Here is a 23,380-nt window from a genome sequence, read left to right on the forward strand (position 1 = left end):
TAGGAAATAAGCTACAGAATGTTATTACTTCTCTTTTTCTCATCTTCAGGAAACCAGAAGGCATTATGTGATCATTTCTTCAAATTTAGTCAAAGAAAACTTTCAGAAAACTCCATCAGACAGTCCAAACTCCATTTTCGATCTGCTTCTTTACTTCTCTTAAAATTCATCTTTTTTAAAAGTTTATATATTTGAGAGAGACAGAGAGAGAGAGACAGAGAGAGAGAGAGAGAGAGAGAGAGAGAGAGAGAATTCCAAGCAGGCTCTGCACTGTCAGCACAGAGCCCGATGGGGGGCTCAAATCCATCAACCATGAAATCATGACCTCAGTCAAAATCAAGAGTTAGATGCTTAACTGACTGAGCCACTCAGGCACCCCCTATGAATCCATGTCAGTTTTAGCATTAATGATTCTTTTGTTCTTTGAATGTACTTTGAGAATTCCTATTTATGTGCCCTTAATCATGTTGTTTCCACATTTTAAATGTCTTCCCCCTTCCTTTTTACTAATGGAAGCCCTTCTCTGTCTTTTGACTGCAAATCTCATTTTCTTTGTCACATATCTTCAGGGTAGGTGTTCCCTTGGCACTCCTTTACAGCTCATTTCTAAATCACTGTTATTTATTTATTTATTTATTTATTTATTTATTTATTTTTATTTTTGAGAGAGAGCATGAGTGGGGGAGGGGCAGAGAGTAAGAGGGACAGAAAATCCGAAGTGGGCTCTGCGCTGACAGCATAAGCCCAATGTGGGGCCCTAACTCATGAACTCATGAACTTGTGAGATCATGATCTGAGCTGAAGTCGGGACACTCAACTGACGGAGCCACCCAGGCGCCCCTTTACATCACTATTTTGTCACTTAGCGTTCATTATTCACTTACCGATTTTCAGGACAGAAAGATAAAGGTAGGCAAAGATCTTTTAAGGCGTTATAGTTTAATAGAAATGGTAGCCTGTGTTTTACAAAGTAAGAATATCCCACGAGAAATAAAGGACTGGGAGATCCCAAGTGAGAGGTAACATCTAATACATGAGCAAGCTCCTAGGGCAGGACTTGGTGCATACCAGTCATCTGAATAATTATCAAGCCCTTTTCATGTGGCTGAGGAAGGGGAAGAGGAATCATGAAAGCCCTTGTGGAAGAAGTGGCCTTCCATCTTAAATAAGTGAAACCTGGATGAGTAGAGAGAAAGAACTTAGTCTAGACCAGCAAGTCTCAAACATTTTGGTCTCAGGACTGTTTATATTCACACATATTGAGAACATTCAAAAGCTTTTGTTTATGTGGATTGTGTCTGATGATATGTACCTTATTAGAAATTGAAACTGAGAAAATAGATTTTTAAATAAGATGTTCATTTAAAAATAACAACTCACCACATTTTAACATTGCTAACATATTGTTACTAAAAAAATAAGCAAAATTTTAAAAACCAAAATATTTAATGAGAAGAATGACACTCTTTTTCCATTTTTGCCAATCTCTTTAATTTCTGGCTTAATAAAAGAAAGCTAGATTCCTTATCTGCTGTGCACTCAATATGTTGCAATATCCTAGATCACGTAGCTTCTAGAAAACTCCATTGTGCACTCATGAGTAATGTGAGTGAAAAAAGCAAGTAACATCTTAGTGTTATTGTGGAAGTAGTTTTTCCCAGGTGGGCTCCCTGAGAGATACACAGCATCCCCCAAAGGGGTCCTTGGACCACCCTTTGAGAACCAATGGTTTATGCTATACATGGTTATCCATCTATCCCTTTTTTATAGATATTCTGTATTCTCTCTATTCTCTCTTTCCCTCCCTCTCTCTGTCTCTCTCTCTCTGTCTCTCTCTCATTAAATTGAAAGCTTCTTGGGATGACTGGGTGGCTTAGTCAGTTGAGCATCCCACTTTTGATTTTGGCTCAGGTCATGATCTCACAGTTTGTGAGTTCAAGCCCTGCATTGGGTTCTGCACTAACAATGCAGAGCCTGCTTGGGATTCTTTCTCTCCTTTTCTCTCTGCCCTTCCCCAACTCTCTCTGTCTCTCTCTCAAAAATAAATAAATAAACATTTTTTTTTAAATGCAGGTTTCATGAGGGCAGAGACTGTATTAGGTAACTAATAAAATGAATGGCTGATTTTGATGATGACGGTGTGTGTGTGTATTCACATTTAAAACTATGTAAATGCACATATGTACATATATGTATAAATACATATATTTGTGCATATCTATCTATTGTTAGTGTTGGGGTGTAAAAGCCCAAGCACTATAACTGCTGTTAAAGGATAGAGCTGGCTATTAATGATCTGCCTAGAGTTAGTAACAGAGGCAATGTTAGTACTAAAGCTAATCACTCTTGCTACAAAAGAAGTTAGTCAGAAAAGCAAATCCATGTGCATAGATAGGATGGCACACTGCCAGTCTAACTTTTGCAAATTTTAAATTCCTAGGGCTTTTGGTGCCACTGTATCATGTCCCATTCCTGCCTGGTGACAGATGGCAGGTGTGGCCGCATGAATCAAGCATACCTGGAAGCCCAGGCCCTGAAATCTGCCATAGGAAGATTTCTATATTCTTTAGCAGTTTTTCAAGAGAATTGCATCAGGAAATGCTTAGCAGTTTCTTTCGGAAGTCAGTTTTAATATAGCATGCTCAGGGCTCTGAGAGAAAAGTGAAATGTGCCCCAAGCCCCATATCCCTCTTCCAGAATGTTCTTTGGAGGCATGTCAGAACAGGGCCAGGTCTCATGTTCCCTTCTTCCAGTGTAAGCCTTAACCAGACTTGATTGGTTCAACTCATACATTTAAGATGGAATTTAGCTACAAAGAGAGTTGAAAAATTCTTTGGCATCTAAAACTAAGAATGCATACATTTCATGTGTTTTATTTCTATATTGTAGATGGAAAGAACAGGTTAGTCCACATTGAAACAATCAGATGAATTGAATGAAACACCATAAATTTACACATTTTTAAACCTAGAAGGAGTTCAGGGATTGTCTAGTGAGTCCAAAACTCTATTTTACAGAAGACCCTGAGATCAGGGAGGTTAAGAAAGACTGTAGGCTTTCTGTTTTTGAGTGTCTGAGGCTGAAGCTTGTTTGTGTCCCATACTGTGCACCAGACCAGTGAGTGGTTGGGTTTAGGCTTTTTAAGAACCCAGGCATCGTCTTCTTTAGGAGCTGCACCATTTCCTGTACTGAGAGCTTGTGCATAAAATGAGGTATTGGGGACATGGGCTCTAGCACCAAATGAGTGAAAAGAGGCTTTTCATTTTGCTCTTACAGGGGCCACTGTGCTTCTCAGTGAGGCTTTGAATAAATCATCCATTAGACAGGGATTCCAGGCAGGTGGTTCTCAACCCTGGCTGCCCATTCCAACGAGCTGGGTCTGGGTAAGAAAATCGTGTCCCCAAACCCAGATGAATTACATCAGAGTGACAGTGTGAAAGTCACACCAGGTAATTCGCACGCACACCAGAGTAGCAGGCTTTGCTCCGGAGTCTGCCTGTGGCTGCTCTCTCTCTCCTCTTACTCTAAAGATGGACTTAAGCTGCCCACTTACATCCTATAAAAGAGGCAGCAAGACCTCACAGGTCTTGCTTCCAGATCTCAAGGAGGACCGGTTGATTTTGTTGGGGAGGGAATGTACTGCCCATCAAGGCAAGTGACCACCACCTCCAGCTTTGGAAAGGACAAGTAACTCTATGACACGTAGCTTCCTGCTTGTCTGCACGCTGCCTACCGCATCGCACGTCTGGCCTTCCATGAGCAAAAGTTTCACTACTGAAATCAGTGGGTGACCTTTCTCATTTTTCATATACCCGGAAGAGACAGTTTGCTATCGAGTAGGTTTGCTCTCGAGTTTAAAACTTCTGCAAGACGGGAGAATCTCGCAATGAAAGCCTTGAATGAGGAGCATTTCTTGGTGCCTTTCTGTTTTCACTGTTTGCTGCTGGTCCGGGTGGTTATTTTGTGAATGTTTTCAATGTCTCTGTAACTGATGAGATGTTCTCACAAACCGTCCAAACTATGCATGACCAGGCAACCATTCTTTTCTCCCCACTTTAATTCTAAAGATGTTGGCATCATGGAAGCAAGTAGGAGGTTCCAAACTGTAATGGTCACAGTGTAGGCTCCTCCCTGGAGGGCCTAGGGCACAAGGCCTGTCACAGCAATGCTCTAGGGGAGTGGGAGCTGAATATAATCATCCTTTGGAAAAGGCGAGTGAGAGAAAAGAGAAGGAACAGAAAAGCTTGAGGCCAGAAAGGAGAAGCTGTGCAGTCTGCATGCAGCCAGCTCTGGCCTCTTCTCCTCCTGCGTGCTCCTCCTTGTCTTTGGCTCCTCCTGCGTGCCTCTTCCCACCCCTTCCCTGCAGCCCCCTAGCCAAGGAGGAAGCTCCGGTACCCCTGGCAGCCAGAGCAGGTGCTGTGGTCCAGGCTGCCTAAGGCAGATCTTGCATTTGAATTCTCCTAGGGAGGAAAAAGAAAACTCAGTCATCACTGCACCCTCACCCTTCCCTGTGGGGAATTCAGTCCAGGGGCTCCCATAGGCAAATCATGAAATTAAATATGGATGTAATAAATCCCATTTTAGGGAGTGGTTTTATTAGCAAAAACTGTAATTCTATTGCAAGTGTATTTTTGTAAAGTAGTCAAACAAATGAGTGTGTCAAATACTCAGATATATTTGTACATTGTGACAATATTTTGTTATGAATTATTAATTTATTTTGTTCAGAGAAGTAGTAGGAGATACCTTTAAAAGTTTAGAGACTTTTGGGGCACCTGGGTGGCTCAGTCAGTTGAGCATCCGACTTTGGCTCAGGTCATGATCTCACAGTTTGTGGGTTCGAGCCCCGCATCAGGCTCTGTGCTGATAGCTCAGAGCCTGGAGCCTGCTTCAGATTCTGTGTCTCCTTCTCTCTCTGCCCCTCCCCCGCTCATGCTTTGTCTCACTCTGTTTCTCAAAAATAAATAAATGTAAAAAAAATTAAAAAGAAAAGTTTAGAGACTTTTGTGGAAGAAAGAAATAAAAATGATTAAGGCCTCCCAATTATCTTTCTCCCCTGTTTATTAGAAGACCACCATTGTCTATTTTAGTGGAAAATCATCTCAGTTTCATTTCTAAAGCAAGGTTTGAGAACATCTTGTATAGTGGATGAAGTGTTAGACTCTAGGAAAAACCATACACTGCCTCCAGTTGAGATTCTGGTCAGTGCTCTGTTCCTGACAAGCCTTGTGGCTTTCAAACAAGTCGCAACCCTCATTCCTCCCTGAAAAAATGATGTTTGATCTGCTGGGCCCCCAACACACTAAGATTCAAGCTGAGTTGTCAGTGGCCTGGGAGGGAGGGGAGAGATTTAATTCTAAAGAAAATCGCCCAGCAAACATTATTTGATGATAGCAGAATGGAAACCAGCTGGCAGAAAGGCAAATCATGTTCTGACCAAGAGCCAGAGCAACTGTGTCTAGGAGCTGATTTTTGACTGAAGCACCCAAGGAAAGAGTCTGAATTTCAGGCTTGAAGGGGAAGAGACAGGCGTGGGAGGACCCCATACATGGAGAAAACAAAACTCAAGTGGCAAGAGAGGAGAGAGCAAGAGCAGAAGAGGAAGTTCGTCATTGTCTGTCCGTTTTAATTACTTCCTCTACAGAGACCCAAGGGGAAAAGAAAGAAGGTGCAAGCCAGCAGGGGAAGGGAGAACTTTGCAGGTCGAGAAGGGCAATAGGACATGAAGAGCAAGACGTGTAGACAGATGCCATTGAGGGACAGAACAGAGCCTCATCTTGAAATGCTGTGACTGATTAATTCACTGGAGGGTCTTCTAGTAAAATGTCCGAAATAGGAATGACTTCTAACCCTGGCCCAAAGATGAGGATGCTGAGGTGGAAAGAGCTTGGATTGTGTCCATGACAGATCTGGGGGTTCCAACCTCAGTGTCAGCATTTAATACCTTTGAGAGAGAGGTCAAATTGTTAGGACAGCTCAGCTTCCTCATCTGCAGAATGGTGAGGTTAATAACTTCTCATGGATTTCTTATGCAAAGGACCTATCAAGATTCTTGCCACAGAGTGAGCATTCATTAGACAGTAGTTTTTATCATCTTGTTTTGAGTGAAATGACAATTGTGGAGGGGACTTAAGAACTGAGCATAGCTGTAGGGCAGGAATCAGGATAGTTCGATGTGGATCTGTCTGAGATTATGAGGTAGGAATGTGGGGAGTGGATGTTAAGATAAACTACTCAGTTATTCTGCAAGTGTGTTGGGGGAGCTGACTAGGTTCAGAATGTAGCCTATGTGATCTTCAGCAGAGACACTGAAGTAGCACAGAGCCCTCCTGCTGCCTTGTGGACAAGTAGAGAGGGAGATCGGAGACCAACCCCACACCCCCACCCCCACCCTGTGCCAAGGCAGGCTGTGAAAAGCTGGCTACGAAGAAGCAGGTACAGTGGGGATGAGTCTGGCCCAAACCCCTCACTGGCCATCTCAAAGCTCACAAATTTCACAAGAATTTGTTGTAAAAAAATAATAAGAAATAGGGAGGACAGTGAAAGGAAGAATCCAGGAGAAAGATCAGAGTAGGACAGAAAACGAATATAGAAATCAACATGTGGGGAAGGTGAAATGAACAGCTTCTTTCTTTGGTTAAAGGGTGATTTATGGGCTAAAGGATCAAGAGTTGAAGATAGTGGTCTGTGGAAACACTCGGCTATGACAGTATCTGGAAGAGTTCAGGAGGCAGTCTGAGTAGAGTCCCTAGCGGTGACAGGTGCCTCCCTTCAACATGTGGTGGTAACAGCTGCAGTGAGACCCAGGGACACTGGGTCTGGGTCCTAGCTTCCCAGAAACTTTTAACTAACTCGATGACTTCTCTGTAGTCACTTCACCTCTCTGGGCCACAGGTCCTGGCTGTGCAATGAAGAAGTTGAATCAGAATATCAATTCTGAACTTTTAACCAAATCCCCACCTCCTTCTGGACAACCTAAGAATCTTCTGCTCTCTTTCCCCAGTGTGGACAAATGGTCCTTTTCAATAACTCTCAGCCTCGGCTGAGAACTCCCAACCAAATCATCACCCCGGCTCCTTCTGAGGCTGGCATTTGACTGTCCTATGAGTAGGAAAGGACAAGATGTGTTTCCAGGACAATAATAAAAGAAAGGATGGAAAGGGAGCCAGAGGGGCTTAGCGCAGGTTCTGATGTAGATGCTGCTCTGGAAGAAACTGTCTAGTGACCAAAGCTCAAGTGAGGGTGAGAACAGTCAAGTGGGGGTCTGATAGCTCATGAGCTGGAAGAATGCAGCCTAGGGAGGCTGCAGCAGATGATCCCTACATGTGGCTAATTCCATTGGGAGGTTCTAGGGAGGCTTCATGCTGCTCTCCAGCTCCAAGCAAGTAAGGCCTTGGAAAGTTCCAGGTTGCCCTGGATATTCCAAATCAGTATTGGTGCCAGACTCTTTAAATGGAAACCCAGAAAATCTGTGACCAGCCCCTCCGTCCTTTGATCAGTGGTGCTTCTAACCTCAGCAGTGTCCTATTTGAGCTTCCTTTGAAAATCCCTGCCTATCCCCACCCCTCTTCATCCTACTATGCACATGCAGCTCAATAAATTCTTATGCAATGGGAGTTAAATCATAAAGAGGTAATGCTCCCTAATAGTTAAAAAACAAAACAGAACAGATTCTGGAGCTTCCCTGCCTCAGTTCAAATACAAGCTTACTAGCTGTGAGTCCTTGGCAAGCTACTTGACCTCTCTGTGCCACATTTCCTCAGCTGTAAAATGTGGTTAATAATGTTCTCAGCCTCATAGGATTGTGACAGTAAATGAGTTCCTAAGTATAACGTGCTTACAAGAGGGCCTGGCAAAGAGAAAGCACTATTCAGTGTGTTAGCTGCTAGTATTGTCTAATTTCTCCCTGAATTGTGAGAAAATTTTCCCTTTAGTATTTCCTTTCTCAGTACTTTAAACATTTTATTGATTGATTGATTGGCAAAAGGGTAAAAAGCCAGGAGCATACAATAAAGCAGCTGGATAAACAGTAGTAACAAACCTGAGGAATTTTCACTCTTCCTCTTTCCTCTTATTCCTGCTATGATTTAGAAAGGACTATTGGCCATTATTTTCTAATCACTCCAACAGGTAATTCCATCACTTGTAATTCGTTGATCCCCCGCCCCCTGAAAAGGAGTGCTAGTGAACTAAATGGAAGCAGCATTTGGGAAAAGACTGGATGAGTGGGCCCTCCTCACCCAGGTCTCTGTCTTCCTCCTGCCCTTCCTTCACTTCTGTGGAGAATTTAAAACCACAAACACTGGCCCTTGATTTTTCAAGTTCGGGTTTAAATTTGAAGTTAATTTTCAGATATAGTGTCTTAATTAATCTATTAAAATATGATGGAGAAAGAATAAGAATTTGGTGAGTTTTTCATTGTTCTGAGAAGGAGAAATCATAGCAGAGAAAACCCACTTTGCAGGGTTAAAAAACATCTATATAGAGTTGGAAGATCTGGAGGACAAAAGATTAAAAGGAGAATGGAAAAAACATTTCTATATTCGTAGGGCTTTGTTTGGCAGTATTCTAGATTGGAAAGGAGGTAGGGAATTAAAGCAATACATGGTATCTTTCACTGTAATTGTGTTTTATACAATATCTGTTAATGAGAAAGTATTGGAGAAAGCTTTTCCAAGAAGATATCCCAAAAGATAATCACGGGATTTTAAAATTCAAGCCAGCGAGACTAAAATGTTTTCAGCAAAGTGTGTGTGTGTGTGTGTGTGTGTGTGTGTGTGTGCTTCCTCATTTTGTAACATCAAGGGATTTTTTTTTTCCCTATCAAATCACAAATACTTCCTGGCTAGGTCCTTTCAGCATTGCAATTGCACTTAACCTTGTACACTCAGATCCAAAAGTCCCTTAGCCAAGGGAAAGTCACCTAACCACACCCCAGAACAGGAAAAATAGAAGACATTACTGTGTGAGCCACTTTCTTTCAGGCAATGTGCCGCTTGCGATAAATTATTTCATTTATTCATCATGAGCTGGAGACAGTCATGGTAACTTGTTTACAGGAAGTTCATTCACAAATAGGCTTTACTAGCTTTAGTGAACTTATACTGAATCCTATCACTCAGAACCCCACCTATAATTATTTTCTTTCCTTCTTACCTGACCAGATGAGGGGGTGTGGGGTGGGGGCCCTCTGAAGACAACGTGCTTTTCTTGAGGATTTCTGCCAGTCCAAAGACAGGCAGGAGAAAGGGCATAAACTTATAAACCTTGGCAATGCAGGAAATTTCTTGTGGCTTCTGTATACTCTTGGCCCCTGTAGTATAGCATTGACCCTGTACTATCTATTTACCAGACTCCTCACTAGACTGTGAGCCTCTGGAAACTTGAGGCCATGTCTTATTCATCTTTTATATCCACACTGCCTAGAATGTTGTTTGAACTTACTAAATTATTATATTATGAATCTTCTAAATCCCTTTTCATTCTACCAAAGGACTTAAGAGGTACTCAATAGACATTCTTGTGGAATTAATACATGTTTTTGAATTGTATGGACTTTGCTCCCCAGAAGGCACAAATCAGACCAGGCACACCTTGATGACATGGCAGAGATGATTAATCTCCAAACTGGGGGCAGGGGTGGGTGAGGACAGGGCATTTTGTGGAGTCATAGGACGATAGAGGCCTCTGCAGTAGGAGGGTTTACCCAGATTCCCTCTTATCCCTGTTTGTGTAATTCCCCCTCTGAATTTACATGAACCCAGACAGTTGTCTGGCATTATCCATGTCTGTTACACAACCAAAATGTTTTTCTTACAAGCTTTTGATTTGCCTTAGCAAACAGGTTTTTTTGTTTTTTTTTTTTAACTTGTGTATACTGATAATCATCACCAAGTGCCACCATGGAGAGCCCCACCATCAAGATGAAGAAATGGGAACCCTGAGGTAGTTGTCCTTCCCCAGGTCAGATGGGGTGCCGGCCTCTGGGTGAGAATTGGCACTGTCCACATCTGCCTTACCAGTTGTCAGTCTGGCCTACTGCACCTCATTGTTTCTTGGAGAAGTCTTCACTATTGAACTAAAGATGTGGGATCCCCAGTCAAAAGGAACAATTCATTATGAATCAATTTATTCCATCACTTGGCCCATAGGGAGAAGGCTGGGTGGGACACACAGTTCCATGTTGGAGCCTAAGCGTCTTCTTCAACAAAGGATGAATTTAAGGGTGACCACAGGAGAACAATACCTCCTTTGTTGTGGAAAGCCTCCTCTAATTTTTCTCCTGGTTGTGGTTGCTGCTAAGGCTATTTGTTCATGCAAGTGTTTACGGCATGCCTTTGCACTTTGTCAGGGGAAACTGGCCTTCCATCCTGCCATTTTGCAACATCACTTCTGACTGTATCTCATTGATCCTAATAATAGACATGGTGGCAACCATCTGTACTTAAGGTCATTGCCTCACGGGTTTCACTCTAATGCTATCCTTCCTGGTGTTATAGTCACAGATCTGAATAGGCACACCCCTTCCTAAGCACATGCAAATATGTCATTAGAAACAAAACAACTTGCTTCTTCATGAAAAGCTCGTGACTGATCCTTCACAAAGTATAATGTTGACAAACCTGTTGTACATCTTCCCTAACCATTAGTTTGGTAGATGTCCACTACCTGAATCACCAGGCAATCTGAAGGAAAGTATGTTCTGTTATTGTGTGGCTTACACATGAAATGTTCAGTGAATGTATACTTACAACACATCAGTGGATTCAGTCACATGGACTGTAATTTGGGCAATCCAGCTCTACGTGTCATTGACACATGTCTCTTTCAGGTTGGGTGCCTATTTACACAGCTGATACCTGATTTGTAACACACATTGTATTCTTGAATGACAGAAATGAAGATGAGGAAAGCCCAAAGCAATACAGGACGAAGAACACTCTGGAATTCTTGGCTATGAGCGTTACATTTCCCTTGCTTTTTATTAGTTTCATGATCCAAGTTGCTTAATCTCTTAGTTGGTTCATCCATAAAATGAGACTATAACAGTACATTACCTACCTCAAGACAGCCTGCTTGATAATGATCTGTTGAGGTGCCTTAAGATCTCATTCTGAATTATACTATCACCAGTACACAATTTCATAGCAGGTTTGTTTTTGAACTGATTCAAATGAATGGATCCTTCATTGACACTGAAATTAAGTGCAGTGAAACACAAGCAGCCCCCATCTTTCTTATCCCTCAGCCTGTTCCTGTTTAGGAGCAAATCAGATGGCTTTGGATGGTTATACATTACAAGTAACGATTCATCCGATGAGCCTTCATGTCAAAATTGTGTGAGGTTTAAAATTTTTTCCAGTAACCTAAATTAGATGGGCTTAACCAATTCAGAGTGATCTTACCATGGTCCAAATTTGATTGTGCAGGTTCATGGAAGTCATAGCACTTCTCTTTGTCCTGGGTTCCAATGTATAGCAGTGGAGATCTTCAAACCATACCCTTGTTGTGTCAGTTTAGAGCTAAATAGCAGTCTAATTGTAAGTGGCTTTCAGCCCAGCTGGATAAGTGGCTTTAAGAGTTTTTTAGAGAATGAAACTTTGAAAACAATAAAAACCATAAGAAATGGCTGTTGGGAATATATTTTAATGATCATCTGCAAATTATTAGTACATAGTACTTGTTGTTAACAAACTGAATCACCCTACAGTTTTCCTTGCTAGATGCGCTGTATTCCCTGCATGTATTCATCACAGCTTGGCATTGTTTTTTTTAAACATCTGGGTCCTGATAAAGGAGATTTGAATATAAAAAAATTCCCCATGATGTAAAATAACAACTTTCTCCCCCTTAATGTTCTCCCCTCCCTTGATAACTGCCCCTCACGATGGAAGGAAAGACTTAGAGCCAGACCCCCACCCTCGCTGCTCCCCATCCTAGAGCCCCCATCCTCAGCACACAGATTCCTTTTGCTTGTCTCTAGCCTATATGTCCACTGAAGGTTAGTTTAGGTTTCACTTCCTCTAGCTCTGAGTTTTTCCAAACTTTGTATCACAACTCAACACATACACACAAATACACCTTGTATATTATGCTTAACAAATACTTATAGTACCTAGACACTACTGTAAGTAGATTAAAAATACTAACCCACTAAATCTTCATAATCTTATGTGGCAGAAACTATTGTCTGAGCTTTACAGATGAGGAAACTGAGCAGAGAAACATTTTAGTAAGTTCCCCAAAGTCAGTGCTTGTAAATGGCAGAACTCAGGCATTTCTTTACACAAATGTTGATCAGGGTCCACTAAGTTCCTTTCACTAACATATCGCTCTCATTACTGTAGTCTGGTAGCAGAAATGAATTGCCTAAGTTACTAATTTGGACCTTGTCAATGCTGTTATTATTTATCTTTGTGGATATTAAACAAAGTGACTGTGGAAACACCATGTAACTCAGACTTTGGGTAAAATAGCAGTATCAATTGTTAAGTGAATGTCTTTTCCAGGCTTTAGGACCAGAACACACTCTGTGGATGAGGGTGATGATTATCTGAAGGGGAATGAATATGTCCACTATCAGCCATTTTTTTAAAATTTTTTAACATTTATTTATTATTGAGAGAGAGAGACAGAGACAGAGTGTGAGTGGGAGAGGGTCAGAGAGAGAGGAAGACACAGAATCCGAAGCAGGCTCAGAGCCCTGTGCGGGGCTCGAACCCACCAACTGTGCCCGAGCCAAAGTTGGATACTTAACCGACTGAGCCACCCAGGTGCCCTTATCAGCCATTCTGAGGAGGATTTAATATTGTGGCCAGGAAGGAAACCTCAGAGAGAAAGGTCTTGGTTTGGGAGGTAGGTATGGATACTTCCTCTTTCTGAGCTTAGGGATGTCTTTGATCTAGACTCTGAGGCATGAAAAAGTTTGGAGTGGGTCATGTGGTGGACAGAAGCTCTCCCTGACTATGTGGTCATTGGAAGTAAAACAAGAAATCAGACAGTGAGGAACCAGGGAGTGAAGCTGTGTTGTTAGCTGGTTGTAGGTTAAAGTAGTATAAGGGACAGCGGAATCCTCTCTCCCGAGACCATAGTGGGAATATATTCCTGTAATGGAGACCCCAGGATATTTTTAAATATAGTCTTCAGTGTATGTCCAAGTTGGTAGAGGGCTCTGCTCTACCCAGACATTTAGGGACCAGAGACCTGGAGGTGATTCAGTTGCCATCCCTTAGGGCATCCCTTGGTTCTCAAAGTGCATGGTTTCATAGAGTCAGAGCTATTAACATAGCAATACTAAGACATTATTTGCTTATTTCATTCTCACTTTTCCCTGAGTGTAGAGGTTTCCAAAACTACCTGATAGGTGATGTCACAACAAATTGGATGCAGAACTAGATACGAGAATCTTGCCATCTTCTATTAGGCTAGACTTTGAAGAGATTTACAAAAAAATGGGAAACAACTGCATCTCCTCGCTAAGTTTATTTTTTTTGGAAATACAGTTGCTACTAATATTAACAAAATACTTAAAATATTAATAAAATATATTATTAATATTAACATGTAATGTTTTATTATTAATGAGTTAATAAATGCATACATTTAAAAATTTTGTTTTAATTTCTAATAAAGTAAATATCACTAGCTATAACTCATGAACAAAAACTTATGATATCATTAGTAATTTTCAAGAGTACAAAGTGGTCTTAAGACCAAGAAGTTTTGAAACTGCTGCATTGGAGTCTTGATGTTGTCTACATGGGTCAAATCTGGTTCACTGCCATGACTGGATTGGAGATGGCAGGTAGAGAGGAAATAGTTCTTTTGTACTTATTTTCTCTATGCAGCTTCTTGAGCTTCCCAGCATCATGGTAACTGGGTTCCAATAAAGAAATATCCCCAGAGTGAGTATTCCAAGGAGATAAAGCCTAGTATGCAAGCACTATCAAGCCTTATACTCACATGATGAAGCCCAGGGTCAATGTGGGAGGAAGATACACAAAGGCATTACCACTGGGAGATACGGTTCATTTGGTATTACCAAAGTAATGGTCTACCTCAAGTGTATCTAGAACAAGAACTATAATTTTATTTTTATAAGAAGAGGGTAACGTGTTCTAAGCCATATGGATTATAAATCCTGTCTTATATAATATCATATATTTCATATTTTCCTCATGAAAAATGGGACATATGATTGAACAGACATTTTTTCTGATATATCAATTCATTCATATTAGATTCTGCTAAAATAATAGCAATTAAATTATTAAATCAGTTTTCTTATAAAAAATAAAATGACCCAAAATTAGGTTTTTCCAAGGAAAGTCATTAATTCTGTCTCCCTGATTAGGCAATAGCAGAGACTTTGTCTTTTTTCCAACATTCAGTGTTTAGGGGGTTATAGTAACACTCCATGAAAATTTGAGGACACATTGAAGGTAATTTCAGCTTCCAAAATAGAAATTGGCAAAAATCAATACCTAAGGGATGCGATCAGCCAAGTGGTTTGGTGTTTGTGAATATGTTGTTGATGAGTAGGGAATATCTGCTGAATCCCGTCATGGAGACTAGAACATTTGTCAAATACAATTCAGGTGACTGGTCCATTTGTTCTGTAATATAAGACTGTGATTATAAAAATGCAAGTTGCCGTTACTTAATAGCATGATGACAAATATAATGGCAGCAATGATGCTTTGTAAACCTGATTCAAAGGGAAATGAAGGGTAAAAAATTGTTACTATAGTAAAACCCTGAATGTATCAGTTATTTATTCTTTTTTATTACTGACTAGTATTCCAAAGCATGGATGTAACAGAATTTATTTATCCACTTACAATTTGAAGGGCTTTGGGTTGTTTCCAGTTGTTTTTTTTTTTTTTCTGTGATTATGAATAAAGCTGTTATAACATTTTTCTTTGTGTGGACATATGTTTTTATTTTCTGAGGGGTGAATACCCAGGTGTGGGATTATGCGGGGGGATTATGGCAAGTATGTCTAACTTTACAAGAACTAGCACTTGACTTTGTCAGCTTTACAAAGTTTAGTCATTCTATTAAGTGTGTAATGGTATCTCATTGTGGTTTTAATTGGCATTTCTCTACTTATAAAGAATTTTGAGCATTTTTTTGCTTATTTCCCATCCATACATTTTCTTTGGTGAACTTTCTGTTGAAATCTTTTGCCTATTTTAAAACTGAGTTGTTTGTTTTCTTATTACTGAGTTTTGAGAATTCTTTGTAAATTCTGGATGCAAGTTCTTTATGTGTCACAACTCTTTTCTCCAGTCTGTGGCTTGTATTTTAATTTTTAAAGTATCTTTTAAATTTTGATAAAGTCCAATTTACTACTTTTCTTCTTTCATGGATCTTGCTTTTTGTGTCCTAAGAAATCTTTGCCTGTCCGAAGGTCACAAAAGGTTTCCTGTGTGTATGTGTATGTGTGTGTGTGTGTGTGTGTGTGTGTGTGTGTGTGTATGTGTGTTTTTTCTAGGAGTTTTATGGTTTTAGACTTAACATTCAGGTCTGTGATCCATTATGAATTTAATTTTTATATGTGGTTCCAGGTATGGTTTGTGGTTCACTATCACATATGGATGTTCCATCATCATTTGTCGAAAAGACTAAACTTTTGCCATTTGATTGTCTTGGCACCTTTTTTAAAAACGAATTGACCCTGAGGCACCTGAGTGGCTCAGTTGGTTAAGCGTCTGACTCTTGATTTCGTCTAAGGTCATGATCTCCCAGTTCGTGGGATCGAGCCCGCTTAGGGCTCTGCACTCACAGCTGAAGCCTGCTTGGGACTCTCTCTCTGACCCTCCCCCATCTCTCTCTCTCAAAAAAAAAAATAAATAACTAAACATTTTTAAAAAATAAATTGACCCACTGAGTGGATCTATTTATGGACTATATCCTATTCCATTAAATTATATGTTTATCTTTTGGTCAATATCACATTGTCTGGATTACTATGACCTAATAGTAAATCTTGAAATCAGATTGTATGTGTCCGTCAACTTGTTTTCTTTTTCAAGATTGTTTTTGCTATTCCAGCTCTTTTTCAGTAGTATATTGGTTAAGTTATTCTTCTGATCCTCAAGTTTCTCACCTTTTAAAATCTATATCATGGAGTTATTGGAAAGGTTTAATTTTTGTAAATCATTTAGCAAGGTGCCTACTCCACATTAATCTTTCACTAATTAGTAGCTACTATTATTGTCATCATCACTATTATTTTCATTCTGTAATTTGCCTGAAAGCTTTTCTATGATTTCTTATGAAAACTTGTACCTTGCTTTATTCTGAAGCATGTATATACCTTTTTAAAAAATTTTTTAAATATTCATTTATTTTTTTTAATGTTTTTATTTATTTTTGAGATAGAGAGAGACAGAGCATGAGCAGGGGAGGGGCAGAGAGAGAGGGAGACACAGAATCTGAAGCAGGCTCCAGGCTCTGAGCTGCCAGTACAGAGCCCAACGCGGGGCTCGAACTCACAGACTGTGAGATCATGACCTGAGCTGAGTCGGACGCTTAACCGACTGAGCCACCCAGGTGCCCCACCTTTTTTTTTTTTTTTTGGCAGAGGTTCATTTATTATAAAGAATTTTTCAGAATAGCATTTTGTCTAGTCAAGGCATTAAACTATAAATTTGAGAAGGCGTAGCCTAGCATAGAAATATTTCTTATGTATCCCAGTTTACTAAATTTTCATAGGAAATGATACAGAAAAATAATGAAGATTAATAAAAGATCCTATTGACATTCTGAGTGGAGGAAGAAATATCTTATGGATCAGGAGGAAGACTCTGGAGTCAGAACCCAATCAACTTATGCCTTGACTTGAACCTTCCTGGCTATGAAATCTCAAATGATTCTCTTATAATCTCAATTTTCTCATCTACTCTAGATGGCTTGTGGTGAAGATAAGTGAATCAATAGCTGTGAAAGTGCTTTGTAAAGTGTAAAATACTAAATCCATAGTTCCCAAACTATGTACCAAAGTGCCCTGGATGTTGCAATGAAGTCATAAGGGTGCTGTGGCTTATTTTACATTTTCTTAGGAAACATCTGTTGAACACTGCATGAGTCATTATAGTGTGTTTTTTGGCCCTAACTACTTAATAAATAAAAATGTTAGGTATTCATTTTGGTGTAGGGCCCTGTGAAAAATATTACTGAGTCATTAAGTGTGCTGTGAATGAGAAAGTTTGAGAACCTCCAAGATGAACATCAATTTTCGTGAAAGTTTTATAGGTGCTATGCTCTTGTGCCTGGCAATAAATAGGAATTATTTATTTATATTTTTTTGTGGTTTTGTTACTTCATCACCTTTGATGTGCATTTCTAGTGTAATTCTGAGCCTTAAAACCCATTTCAGGAAATATTACCAGAAGTATTAGAATGAACTTGTAGGTATTTAAATGGCCTGGCAAGCAGCCACTCCCATCCTTCTTACCTTCCCCACCAAACACACAGAGAGATTTCATGTGCTAACTGCTGCTATATATCTTAATTAGTCTCTGCCACGTCTCCAGAGAGGCATTTTTAACACTCTGTTATAGATGCAGAAACAGGTTGAAGAAGTTAAGGGACTGAACCAAAGCTACATAGTGAAGTGACAGATGTTTGACCCCAGTCCCCTTGTGCCTTCATATGGTCTGCTAAGAAAGCCAAAGATTGTAGGAGAGGGAATCCTAAATGAGTGATATGCTCCTACTTATTTCTAAATTTATCTATGTTATTTTTAAAGTCTCATTTTGATCTTTAATTGTTTGAGGAAAAATACTTTGTGGGGTTGGATTGTGCTTACCTACATCTATTCTTGAATTCTTAATAGCATGACCATGTGTTCCTGTAGCCCAAACTTGGCTCTACCAAAATCTGTGTGTTATAGACTCAAGAAACTATAAAAACCCAGTTTTTGTAAGTGCAACATGTTACATGGATTTTTTTAATGTATAAAAAATAAAAAAGGGGATAAGATACTCAAATAAAAAATTCAATCTCCTTTTTTCAAAGAAAAATAATGATTTCATGATGTCGTAAGTTGCCATCATTACCAGAAGACATATGGTTTCGTATACACAATTGGTGAACTAAGGATGCTTGTTCAAACGTTTTGGCCATGCAGCTTTCCAGTGCTGTAGTGACTGGTTCATAATGAGAGGCAGAACTTGCCAGGACTTGAATCCTCCTACATTTTGTGGTATCAGCCAAGGAATTCCACGGTCTGTCTGTGTTGGCCTATGCCTCCTACCTCATCACCTCGGTACCGTCTTTGGATAGCCTGCCCTCCAGCTGTACGTATCCCCTGCAGTTATCCCCACCAACATCTGCTGTTAGGTCTCTGTGCTGTCACTCTTCTTTTTATTCAGAGCCAGTGCTCCTCAGTAGAACTTTTGGTAATGATGTCCAGTATGATAAACACTAGCCATACATAGGTATTGAGCGCTTAAAATGTGGCTAGTGTGACTGAGAAACTAAAATTTGTATTTTATTGTTTTTTAACTAACTGAAATAGCCACAAGTGAATGGTGGCGACAGTATTGGACAGCACAATTCAGGTGATCTTTCTCTCCTTGTCTTCCTCCCCCACTTCTAGATCTTTATTGTCAGGTCACGTCCTACTTGTTCCTCAAGATTTAGAGTTGGTCTTCTGCCTTTTGCCTTTCTGAACCCGGCTGTACCTTCTGCCTCTAAAGCCACATGTAGAGTTCCATGGTCCCATCTTTGCATCCATGACACACAGTCTTTCCTGGATCCAAGTAGCTCTGTGAGAAAGCTCCCAGACTGGGAACTCTGTGATGTTTTTGGACTATGTCTTTGAATCTCCCAGTATGCAACATACCGCATTGTGGCTGATCAGTTCCTTCTTATGGATTAAATAGGATTGGATTCAGTGAGACTTTCAGTTGTAAAATTCTGTGACCAAGTAGGAGAGATTGTGGAATGTTTCACTGATACCATCAATGAATAAAAAAAGTCAATTTACTTTACTGAAGGGGAACTTTGGACCCATCCTGAGAGTTGAGTATCATTAGATGTCACCTTTAAAATGATCATATTGGAGGATACAATTTCTCTTAATATTGTTGAGGAACTTAACACAGCCTTCTGCATTACTATGTCTAGTTCTTGGCTCCTCATTGCCAGGATGGTCTAATTTTTATAGAGTTAAAAGCAAATGTTCTAGGAAGTGGTAAACCAATACCTCATGTTGGGAGAAATTGAAGAAGCTATCTTAGAAAGTTTATCTGGGTGTCCCAAGCTCCTCACCTCCTTTCATTATTTCTGGAGGTGAAAATTGAACACGAACATCTTCCCTAAGGCAAGGCCAAATACTTACACGAAGGAGTAGTTTGTGTTCCATTTTATAGCATCTCCCAAGGCTTACCAGGCATATTTTTTTTTAATTTGATCATAATAACATAAGCTATTTTCTTTCTTTGTTCTCTTTGTTTCCCTAAGAATTTTAAGAAATGAATTCTGTGGCTCCTTTATCCAAAAGACTTATGTCTGGTCATTTAATACAAATATGGACTTCTAAATCAATTGTGAAGATCATAGCAAACCCTGTTAAAAGTATTAAATCAGGGGCACCTGGGGGACTCAGTAGGCTAAGCGCCAGACTTCAGCTCAGGTCATGATCTTCTGGTCTGTGAATTTGAGCCCCGAGTCAGGCTCTGTGCTGACAGCTCAGAGCCTGGAGCCTGTTTCAGATTCTGTGTCTCCCTCTCTCTCTTCCCCTCCCCCACTCACAATCTGTCTCTCTCTCTCAGAAATAAGTAAACATTTAAAACATTTAAAAAGTATTAAAGCAAAAATGTTTTTTTCAAAACAAATAATAATGATAATAAGTAAGAATAGTAAAACTCTTAACATGTTTGTATCAGGTTGGGCACTTCACCACTGTTCATCTCACTTCATGTAGTTGGGGTTGGGTGGGGAAGGAAATTTTTTTTTATGTCTTAGAACTAAGCTTAGAGTATGGTTTGTTAATATACACTGGACACAAATAGCGTGTCACAATACTTAGCATTTGGTAAGGTGTTCTTATGCTTAAATGATAGGTTTGGACCCCTGGCACTCAATTAAAATCAGGTATATTTAGTTTCTGATTAGCAAGTCTTAAGTTGCCTCCCCACCCACACCAATATATCCTATCCAGACATTTGAAAATCTTCAAAAGCTTTTGTTTAGCGTCAAAGCATTTTCACTTAAAAATGTTAACATTCAAATTAGCCATACAGCAAGTGGATGACAAAAGATACAGCAGCAATCTTGTTGAAAGAATGAACTGTTTCAAGTTAACCAAGTCGAGCAAGATATACTTGTATGAAGTCCACAGTTGATTCCAGCCTTCTAGGTAGAGTTCCTGGGACATAAGGCCCACATTGTCATTGGCACTTCGAGTCATTCAGGTCATACAGGAGAAAAACTGGCTTAGCAGCATGTCCTATATGACTCAGCCTTGTGTAGGTTTTAGTCAGGGGAGTGACTCTTTGGAAATTTCAGAGAATGGAAAAATCAGCTTTTAATGGACAGCTTTAACTGGACAATTAATCAATTTCATTGATTTTTTAATTTTTTCTAACTCATCCAAGTCTGATCTTCTCCTTTAACTTTTAAAAACTTTTGCTGCCGATCATAAATTGCGCATTGAGGAAAAAAACATTCATTCATTCATTCATTCATTCAGCAAATATTTACTGAGCATTTACTATCAGCCAGGTATTATTTCACGCACCGGGACTAAACCAGTGATTAAAATTAAATCCTTGCCTTTATGAAGTTTGCATTCATGCAGGGGCAGAGAGAAGAAAAATGAATAAATAAATGCTCTAGTATTCTTATGTGGTAAGAAGAAAAATAAAGTGGGTTACAAGGATAGAAAGTGATTGGGGCAAGGATAGCTTTTTTAATTTAGGATAGTCAAAGAAGGTCCTTCTGATTAGGTGATGTTTGAGCAGAGACCTAAGGGGAGAGGGTGTAAATCATATAGATTATCTGAGGGAAGAGCAAATGCAAAGGCCTATAGCAAAGGATGGGTTCAGAATGTTTAAGAAACAGAAAGGAGACCAATGAGTTCAGAGCAGGACTGAGGGGAGGAGGGGCAAGACAGGAAGCAGAGAAAAAGGAGGCAGTTGCAGTAGCTAAGCTGAGACAGCCAAATATTCAAGGACACTGGTAAGAGATTGATCTTACCGAGGTAGCTAGGGCTGGATCACTCCCTCTGAGTGAAATGGAAAGCCCCTCAATGTTTTGACCAGAAGGTTGCTCTGACATGTTTTAAACAGTTCCCTCTGGCTACTGTGAGAGAAGATGATGTTGGGACAAAGATGGCAGCAGAGAAAGCAGTTGGGAGGCAGTTACAATGACCCAGAGATAATGGTGGCTTGGATTGGGTGTCTAGTGGTGAGAGGTGAGAAGTGGTTAGCTTCTGGGTATATTTTGGAGACAAGGCCCTCAGGATTTGCTGAAGGATTAGATAAGTGATATGCTAAAAGAGTGAAGTTAAGGCCCACTTGAAGGCTTTGGCCTGAGCAACTGGAAAGATAATGATAGGGTTGTCATTGGATGAGATGAATAAGACTGAAGGAGGTGAAGGCTTTATTTTATTTCAAGGAGGATTGGAGAATCAAGTGTTCGGTTGTGAGCATTTTAAGTTTGGGGCTTCTTTAGATGAGCAGAAGGAAATGTCTAGTTGGAAGACAGATGTATGAATCTGGACAATAGGTGTATGGTCACTGTTGGAAATATAAAAATGGGGAGGTGTAAGTTATAGACAATATAAAGCCATGGGACTAGAAGATACCACTGAAAAATGAGTAAGGATGTAAGATATGGAGGCTGGTGCTGATTGTGATCAGAGGCTTTTCTGAAGGAGGCTGACAAGAGACCAATAGGAATGGGTTGAAGAGTTTGTGTGTGGGGGGGGGGGGGCAGGGAATGGAGTCAGTGAACATAGGAGGTTGTTCTGAAGAGTTTTCTGGTAAAGGAGAACAAAGAAATGGGGCAGTAGGCTGTAACTAGTGTGTGGGTATGGGTATGTGGTGATCCAGATATGTAGCAATCAAGGCAAATTTTCATCCTGGCATGTTTTGATGCTTATGGCAACAGGCAATAATCTTTTAAAGAGAGATCACATTTGAGATTGCGAACATCGTTAATTGTGCTGCGTGAAAAATGAAGGTGATTGGAGAAAAGTGTCTTCATGAATGAGGTAATCCACTACTTTCCCTTTGCTCCTACTATTTTTTATTTGAAAAATTATAACAAACCATTATTTCATTTTGCCTTTTATAATGCAACAGCAGCATACATAAAAAAAATATATTTACTATGTACAGGAAATGCGCTAGTTTATTTTACTTAACTCTTAAGATAATTATATGGGGTATCTATTCTTATTTTCCTTTTACAGAAGAGGAAACTGAGGCTTAAAGAGATTATTGGTTATGCCCAAGATCACACAACTGGGGTTTGTGTTCAGATGGTTTTGACCACAAAATCTGAACTCTCGACCACTATGTGTTTACTTCCTCCTCTATTTGTAACTGCATTAAGTTGGGACTTGAACATTTGTATATTATTTGTCCTTGTTATTATGTGCATTTAGTAGCTTCCTGTTCATTACACCACCTCTTATCCTTGCTGGCTAGCTCATGAAGTAGATTACATGTTTCTTGAGAAGAGAAAGGTGGAACAGGTTGAGGACAGCGCCATGTGCTTCAAAAGCTCTCAATAATCCCCAGGAACTTGGATTACTCAAAAATTCAATTACAGGGAAAAAAAAAAAAAGAATATAGTGGGGGAAGTCTTTTGTGTTTTCCAGAATAAATCAAAGACACAAAATACACCAACTGGTCCTATCTATGTGCCAATGAAATAAGAGTGAAGAAAAATAGTTAAGTATATAAGGAAATAAGCAACAATAAATCAAAACATGATGCAATACAGTGTTGAAAATGTCCAGCGTATAGGATAAATATATCTTTATTCAGTAGGTACATGGATCTATCTTCAGAAAGAAGTTGAAGCTACAATAAAATAATGAAATTGGTTAAGTTGGACTCAGGCATTCTTTCGAATTCACCAAATATAGACAGAAGAAACACCAGTAACCCCTCTTCCATTCAACCACTGCTCCAAGTCCAGCGAAGTAGCTGATCCTTAGAACTTTATCTCTTCTGTTAGTAGGATGAATCCTTCATAAAGGTGTGGTTAATACTAAAAACATGTCTATTTACCTTTCATCAATAAAGGGTGGGAGAAGAAAAGAACTGAAAATGGAGGACATTGTACTTCTCTTGATTTCTTTCTGCTCACTATCATGTATGAGATTATGTAAGGTTAAGTAAAAGTTTTATTCTAG

Source organism: Lynx rufus, unplaced genomic scaffold, assembly GCF_022079265.1.
Source record: "Lynx rufus isolate CCGP_SWC_20201006 ecotype Redwood Valley unplaced genomic scaffold, mLynRuf1.p SCAF_6, whole genome shotgun sequence".
Taxonomy (NCBI): domain Eukaryota; kingdom Metazoa; phylum Chordata; class Mammalia; order Carnivora; family Felidae; genus Lynx; species Lynx rufus.